Here is a 9435-nt window from a genome sequence, read left to right as displayed (position 1 = left end):
ATGGTACATGTATGTGTTTTTTGAAAGAAAAACTTATAAATTTTTAAGTATAAATATTCAGAAGAATTTAGATGCTGAAAATAGGCTAGATAGATAGTATCTTCCAAAATTCCGCTCCAATTTCAGTTGTATTTTAATACACGCTATTTTCTTGCAACAATAGCAGTAGCTAAAAAGTAAAAAATACATTTAAAGAACATATGCAAATTGCACAATAATAAGTAATAACAGTCTAAAAATATTTGATGATAAAATGTATTAATCCATTTCTAATATTTACATCTTTGATATCTAACTAAGATGCTAGTTTCACAACAAAAGAAGGATTGAAAAACAAATTCTAAGCGCCTTATCTACAAAATTGTTACTCAACTATCCTCTGTGAGTTTCTTTTAGTATTACTCATAAATCATAATCCATTCAAGTAAGAAGTGAGGTCCATGAAAGCATTCTCTTCTGTCTAATAACTCCCATTGAAATTCTTCTTCTTCTGTCTTGCTTAGTAACTCCCGAAGCAAAGTTTGATTTAAATATGAAATTGGAATCACAAACCGTTTCATTTTCTCTCTAATATAGTTTGCGAGATAGCCTTTTTTGAACATCATCAACTTTACAAGATTCTTGGCTATCAGCAGATGATACTCTTCTAATAGTTTGTTTCTTTTTTTATTTTATTATTATAGGTTATGGACCCTTTTTTCACATTTCTGTTGGGATGGTTCTGTTTTGAGTTTATTTTACTACTGTCCGAATTGAACCACTCAACAAACTCGTCTCGCAAATTAGTATTTAGTACTTGTTTAGTTCTAACTTTAACTTAGTCATATACAAGGAGGTAGATGACTTATAAATAAAGGTGAGAATTTGAGTTGTAAGAGTGTGAGTTATTTGTAACAACTATTTGAATAATAATTTTTTTATTAAAGCTTTTTTTATTGTGTTTTTTTTTTTTGTATTTTTAGTTTTCTTATTAAATATTAAAGGTTAGGTTGATTGGTTTTAATTTAAATAGTTAAATAAATCCAAGTGTCAACACAATAGTATTAGAGTGTGTCCAAAACTCTGATACTAGCTAATCTTTTTAGATAGGTAAAAACTTTTATTTCTACCAATTTTTTTTAAAGAGATCCATTAATTCTATGAATTTTTTCAATAATTCATAAAATTTATAATTTTATAATATTATTTCATAATATTATTACTAGCAAAAATAAAATTCAACCTATTTTTTTGGTTGCCTAAGGTATCTCCCGATTCGACAGACCAAGGACTAATCCGTCGCGGATCGGAACTCCATTTAAAGGTCTGCCGCTATCTATGAGATCCTTTCCTAAATACTCATGAATTTAGTTAGTCACCATCACACAGTGTCATATAAGGAAAATGAGACGATGATTTATAATTAGATTCTTATTTGTTAATTTAAAAAGAAAACAAAAAATACTTAAAAAAGACTTACTTAAAAATTTTAATTTAGTATAAAAATAATAGAATAATTAAACTTTACATTTTTTCATAAAGACATCCTTGGGATTTGAGAGAATGATGTGATCCATATTGGTCATGTTAGAGATATTCTTGTTTGCAGCACAAGCCATAGTGGAGAAGACTCACTGTAGATAGTCAATGTTGTAAATTTTTCGTCGTTCATGTGGAGAATACCGAACATGCTAAGAAGCTACAAGTCATGTATATGAGATCCTTCTCTATAATTGCTCATCAATTTCGTTAGTCATCCATCAATGACAGTCATGAGAAGAAAATAGGACAGGCCGCTAAGATCAAGAAACATGCACCATTTGCCGCCATAGGAAAAATGTTTGGCAAATGAAAAGATTTGGACAAACGAATCTGTTATCTATTTTTAATTTACTGAAATTGATACCTACTAGTGTTCTAAAATCAAAAGTATTGTCACATCAGCTTAATAGTGAATTTTGCATAATTTTTTCATCTATTTTTTGCTCTACATATATAGTAATATTAATATTCTTTTCCCTTTATTTTCTTCCTTTTAAAGTAGTTAAATGATATGCTGTGAAAAAAAAAGTAAAATCTTGAGGGCTTTGTGCCCACCTTCCACATATTATTTACCACTAAGAGCTTCACATGGACATGGGTGATGGGGTCAATCGAGAAAGGACAACATAGGCGTATATGATTTTTTTTTTTTTTTAAATCTCCACAAAGAATTCTCTACATGTATAAATTTGTTATTTTGATAAGAAAAATTATTCTTTTATTTTTAATTCTAAGTTTGGAATTTTATCAACAAAATTAGGAAAAATACTCAAATAAAAGAATATTTAGAATCAAGTGCAATTTTATACAATGAAAAAGATGATATTATGACTATTCTCTAAGCACAAAATGAAGAAATTGTTCAAAAAAAAGAAGATTGACAAAACAGAAAGAGAAAGCAAGACGCTGCAAGCCCAAAAATAAAAAAAAAATGTGTGTAATAATTTATTAAAATAATTTGTTTTTGGAATGGTAGGGGTTTAATGGGTGATGGAAAATTGAGCATGGTCAAAAACCTCAAGAAAAAATTTAAGTTGAATACATTGGGCTTGTTTGAGATTAAGTGGCGGGTAGTGATGAAATTTGATGTAATAAGAATTCGGGAGAGTGATGCTGCGGGATGAAAATATGTTGAGTCGGAGGGTGCCTCAAGTGGTTTACTGTTAATTTGGGATGAAATAAAGTTTAAAATGAGTCGTTGTCATAAAGTGGTGTTTTGGTTGTGTGTTGAAGGGGTCTTACTAAAAATAATTTTAATTATACTTTCTGTGGTGTATGGAGTTCATACAAGAGAAGAGAAATTTGTTGTGTGGGAGAAATTAAGTTATATTGCGAGTTATGTCAGTCTTTATGGGAGACTTCAACGAGATTAACAGAATTTTAGTAAGAATTGATAAAAGAAAATATGCAACTGGGGAACATTCGCTTAGCGATTTTACAATTGGATTGACAAAGTTTTAATAAGATTAGAGTGGTTGAAGATGTTTTCATGAGTACAAAATTAGAAGTACAAAATCAAAAGTACACCATAAGAAGGAGAAGCACAAACAATAGTTGATGAATTTTTTTGTAATTTTTTTTTAACTTTTCTATTTGCTTATTGTTATTCTTACTTCATTTATTGTATTGAACTCTCTTGTTAAAAAAAAAAAGTCTTTATTAGAATTGGAAATATGATGTGTTTGTGAGTTTTAGAGGGGAGACTCGCTTCAATTTCACCGATCATCTTTATGCTGCTCTCCGCAGACACGGCATGGTTGCCTTTAGGGATGATACTAGGCTCCAGAAAGGAGGACCTATATCAGCAGGGCTTCTGCAATCTATTGGAGGACCTAAAAAGCTCTTGGCAAGGTATGAAAATTAGAAGTTCTATCCTAGTTATCCTTCTCAATTGTGATGAGAATTGTTCATTACTACCACTTAGTTAACCCTTACTAATTAAAGGAAAGTCAAGTGGATGAATTGACTTGAGCCACAAGTCCTAGCCAACTCCCAAGGAAAGACTAGCTTTAGTGCACTCCAAACCAATTAGCAATCTCTCCAATTATCAATCAACAAAGGGATTAGATAACTCAAGTGTCACTAATTACTCTACCTAGGCCAAGAGGAACAAAATCTACACTAAAACTAAAAGATGCATTTCAACAAACACATAGAGTGCAATAGAAGTAAACATTATTAATTGCAAGAATTAAAGGAATCTACTACTACAAAAACAAGAGATCAACAATAGAAAAGCAAAGAAGACACATTTATTATGAATTACCTTTTATTGAATTGAAAGAAAATGTAGAAGGAACAATACTAGATCTACAACAAAGTATATGAACAACATAAAGGAAATTACAATAAAGGAATAGAAGAAGATTGAATGTAGCAACAAAGAATTGAGATGTAGAAGTAGAAGAACATGAATCTAAATCTAGATCTAAGAACTAAACCTAATCCTAATTCTAGAGAGAAGTGAGAGCTTCTCTCTCTAGAAACTAATTACAAAGCTAAACTAAACTAATTGGTAACTAACACACGTTTCCCTCTTCACTCCTTGGGTTAAATAGCATCAGAAATGAGTTGGATTGGGCCCACAAGGCTTTAGAATTTGTTGGCCACGTTTTGCTTTAAGTGAACTAGGTGGCAGCAACGGCGCGTGCGCGTACTTTGCGCGTGCGCGCCACCATACGTGTAGCAACTATGGCAAATCTTATATCGTTTCGAAGCCCCGAATGTTAGCTTTCCAACCCAACTGAAACCGCATCAATTGGACCTCTGTAGCTCAAGTTATGGTCGTTTAAGTGCAAAGAGGTCGGCTTAACAGCTTTCCGGTTCTTTCATTTCTTCATGAGTTCTCCAACTTTTCATGCTTTCTTTCTTCATTCCCTTGATCCAATCTTTGCCTCCTAAACCTTAAATCACTTAACAAACATATCAAGGCATCTAATAGAATCAAGGTGAATTAAATTTAGCTATTTTGAGTCCTAAAAAGCATGTTTTCACATTCAAGCACAATTAAAGGAGAATATACAAAACCATGCTATTTCTTGAATAAATATGGGTAAAAGGTGATAAAATCCCCAAAAATCAATACAAGATAAACCGTCAAATTGGGGTTTGTCAAGGATCACCACCACCAGAGTCAGGAGGAGCGCCACCAGGACCAGGAGTTGGAGAGGAAGTCGAGGAACGGTAGAAGAGCTCGGAGCGTCCTTAGAGCGAGGAGGGGACTCTATGATCCTCTGCCCCCGAGTCTTCAATTCCGACTCGGAAATCACCACGGGGACAGGAGGATCCACGATGGCACCATCAATAACAATCTTATCAGGGTCTAAAGGAGAAAGGTCCAAGTCAGGTGCAATGACTCTGACCTGCTCCTTAAAGACCCTTCAAGCCTCATCGGCGCCATCCGCGATGGAGTCCTCCAACTCAGTATAGGCCCTCCGAGCATTCAGCAAATCATTCTTTACAGACACAAGATCACCAAATAAACTATTGTAGCTGACCTGCGCTGCTTTCCTCAAATCCACCTCCATGTTACATTGGGCTTGCAACTTCCTCTCCTTCTCCAGGAGGATATCCCTCTCCTCTTTCAGCTTGGCGACTTCCCCCTCCAACTCCCTCTCGTGCTCCTGATATATGCGAAGCCTGCCTTCCAGCTCCTCGACCCTCGAGGTCATCCCTAAAGAGCTGAGAGGAGTCTTCTCAAATATATCTAAGAGTTTGCCACAAACTCCCGCCGTCTTGAGACTCTCCTCAACCACAGTGGTGAGGTAATGCCGAACAGAAACATCATCCATGCTCATACGAGCATGGGGATAAATGTTCTTTCGGACGAACGCAAGAGCGTCCGCCTCACCAGAAGCGCCAGACTCTAAGGTCTTACGCTTCTTCTTCTCTGGTTCAGGAGTAGGTCGGGCGAAGGGGGGTGGCAGAGAGGAAGCAGAAGAGAAAATCACAATAGGTTGGGAGGGAGTCCCGACGTTCCGAGGAGGAGGAGGAGGAGAGACAACCGCCCTAGCACCACCAGACCTGGCACGAGACCTTGCCTTGGCCTCCTGAACTCTTTGGTAAGACTCCTGGGCATTTGTTTTCGCCATCTCTGAAAAAAGCAACAAACAATAGGTTAGACAAAGTTGGAAAAATTAGTCAGACAAGTCGGAAATCTAACAAACAAGTGAAAACTACCTATCTGGGCCCGGACAAAGGTCGGAGACCCTTGGAGAAACTTTTTTGTGTCCAAATATGGGGCCTTCCCCCAAACTTCTCGGAGGAACCCCACAATGGCTGCTTCTACCTCATCCAGGTCATCCAGACTATATTTTTCGCAAGGGGAGGCCTCCAGCCAGTATAGAGGAAAGCGAGGAGAAGAATTATCATCCAGGAAAAAGGGGTGGTGACCCTCTACAGCTTGTACTTTGAAAAAATAATTTTTGAAGTCATGGAAGGACTCGTCAAAAATGGTAAAAACCCTCCGACCTTGTATGGCTCGGAAGGACACCCACTGTTGCTTATTGTTTAGCCCACTAAAGGGTTTGGTCATATGAAAAAGATAGAAAAAAAATCTTTAAAGAAGTCGAAAACTCCAGAGCCTGGCTGATAAATTGATAAATTTTCAAAAAACCCCAAGAGTTGAGGTGAAGCTGGGTAGGGGCAACTCGGCAGTGGTATAAAACAGACATCTCAAAATCCGAAAAGGGGAGAAAAACACTCAAACGGGTGATCATACACTCGTACATAAAAAAGAAATGAGGGGCCGCCTCATTGGCCCTCCCAAAGCAAACCCGGTCTTCTGGACCCGGGTCCACCAACTCATACTTTGGCTCGTCCTCCTCAGACGAACAAAGTCTATGGCGAGTACAAAGATGGGTGATAAACTCAGAGTCGACTGAAGGTTCCTCCCCTAAGACCGTGATATCAACCCACTGGGAGAGAATATCTATGGAAGCCATTTCTTTTTCTTAAAAGGGTAACAAAAACCTACAAGGGAAAAAGAAAAAATAAAAAATACGGTCTTTAAAGGGGGGAATACGGAACTAAAGTCTACAAATCAACCTATCTACAAAATAAAGGCATGTAAGAAGAAAAGCATGTTACAGAAAAACTAACCTTTATCTGAAAATGAGGGTTGGAGAAAACGAAAAGCCTTCGAAGATATAAGAATATAGCACGAACGAATGAAGAGGAAATTTGAAAAATCGCAGAAACAAAACAATGAAAGAGAGGGAAAGTATTTATAAGTACGTTAGGGGCAAAATGGTAAAAACGGGGCAGTCATTAATGAAAATGCACCGTTACCAAGACCATTAATCCCTACGCACATTCCTAACGGACATAACGGACAATTAGACGTAATTGTCAGAACCAAAACTTGATTAGACGTAACTGTCAGAACCAAAAGGTCACGAAAAGTCACGTCGGTTCCGCACAATCACGTCAGTTCCTTCGCAAGTCGGCTACGACCCCGAGTAGAATACTCGAACCCAAGTCTTAAAAGAAGTTGGGCTCGAGTAGGGGCACTGTTCATACCCTGGCCCAACGCTAGGGCCCAGGATTCAAGTATGAAGGCCCAACCCAAAGGGTTGAGCCTCACCCAGCGCCAAATCAGCCGCTACTAAGTCGGTTCGCGCCACGACTTGCTCTAAGGAAGTCGGAACGAGGATTAGCTGGCAGATAAGCACTCATTTGAATGAGTAACTGCCCCTAGAATTTCTCTAACCACTCCCATGAGCCATATCTTAACTTCCCTAAGATAAAGGGACGGTTAACACCCTAGAAAGGTGGCACTACTCCAATGGTGGTTATTGGTTCACCACTATAAGTACACTGACACTCCTCAGGTATCTCTAAGTTCCAATACTCTCTAAACCTGCTCACACCCTTGCTAACTTAGGCATCGGAGTGTCTTTACAGGTACCACCCCCCATTCCTTCATACGTACAAGTCGGACAGAGGGCACCGAGTTGCTGATCCATCCGAAAGCCATCTCCTTCATACGTTTGGGCCAACCAACGCCATCCAGCCCATTAATCTCCGGTTACCCATCGTAACAATTATATTACCTTGTTTTCATTTCTCGTTTCTTCCTTCTCTTTCCATCTTCTCTTCACCCGACAGTCCGTAATTAATTATCACCAAATATTATTATCGCAAGTTCGCAACTTTTAATATTGTCTATCACTTTGATTTATAACCCCATATATTCTGTTAACTTTTATGAGTTGTTGAAGTTTCGCTAGAAAAAGTAAGACATAAAGCATTTAAATTTTTTACCTAAATTATCAAATTAACTTTTAGAATGTATAAAATTTATAAATTTAAATTAAATAAGATATTAAACGAATTTATTATGTTGTTATTATGCATAACAAAATTAAAATAAAAATTTAAAAATATTATTTACAAATTAACTATTTATAAATGTTATTAAGTTTAATTATTTATTTTTAATAGTATTTAATTTGAAGTCGAGATAAAAATTTATATTCAAAGGACTCTTTATCTTCATGTATAATTTCAATTGATAAAAAATATCTTATATTTTGTTTTAATTTTATATTTAATATTTTAATTTTTTTTAATTTCATTATTTTTTAAAATTATTAATTTATAACTTTTATTATATCCCTTTACTATATCAAACACTATTCTTTCTCTTGTTATTATTCTCTGTATACATACCTGCCATTGTCTAGTAGCCATTATTATATTATTTTATTCTTTCTCGTTTTTTCTTCTCCTTCCACCTTCTCTTCACTCTATCATAATTAATTATCACCAAATATTTATATGTTACATCTTTTATACGTTAATAAAAAAACCAATGCCATATGGCAAACAAATGATATTATAGAAGTCAAAATAAATTATATTTTTGTAATATAATTCATTTAATTTTGTTTAATTTAAAAATAAATATTCATGTACTCAAGTTTTAAATATAATATTCTGTATAATTAATAATTTAAAAATTAAAAATAATATTATTTCATATAAAATAAAAAAGTAAAAAAATGATGAAAATATTAATTGAGTAAGTAAATTAAAGAGAAAAAAAATATAGGTGAAAGTTATACATGAATGTAGTAACTGCAGTCCAACTAAATAAAATTTGTAACTATGAATGTGATAGTGTTGAAGGTAAAAAAATAATGGCAGCAAGAGAAATATAATAAAGTGTATTAAGAGGTCAAAAAAGAAGTAGTAGAATGGATGAAATTATAAAAAAAAATAAAAAAAAATATATTTTTTATGATTACAAAAAAAATTCTAATAGAAAATTAGAATGAGGTTAAACTGATGGACAGACCATCAGAGTACAGTACTCACAGACATACTCAAAACAATACTATACAAACAAAGACTAACATAAAATTAAACAAAATATAATTTAAATGAATAGCTCAGAATATAATAAGATCTATAAAAAAACTATTTATCACTACTGGTTAAACACTTATTGGCTTTTAATTATTTTTTTCATTTCATATATCGCCACAAAAAAATAAAAAAAAATAAAAAAAGAGAGATTGTGGAAATAAAGAATTGAATAGAAGTTATGCGTGAATTTTTGTAACTGTTAGTGAAATATGTTTGAAAAATAAGTAACTGTAAAATATTTTTGAATTATGTTAGTAGAGTTAAAATAAGAAATAGAAAATTGGACACCAAATCCCATGTATTGTCATTATATATTGTTATAGATATTGGTATTTGTTGAGGTAATTTTATTTTTATGATTATTATGATTATAGTATAATGTTATTTATATTAATTATTTATTTTTAATAATTTTAAAAAAATATTATGAAAAATTAAAGAAAAAATATAATTAATAAATTTAATTTTAAAATATCATGTATCCTGAGTACGTAGTGTCAGTTTTCTTTATTAGAAGTGGTTCAGTTTTTAAATTCTGTCGTC

This window comes from Arachis ipaensis, chromosome B03 (assembly GCF_000816755.2).
Source record: "Arachis ipaensis cultivar K30076 chromosome B03, Araip1.1, whole genome shotgun sequence".
Lineage (NCBI taxonomy): Eukaryota > Viridiplantae > Streptophyta > Magnoliopsida > Fabales > Fabaceae > Arachis > Arachis ipaensis.
Note: the sequence above shows the minus strand (reverse complement) of the source record.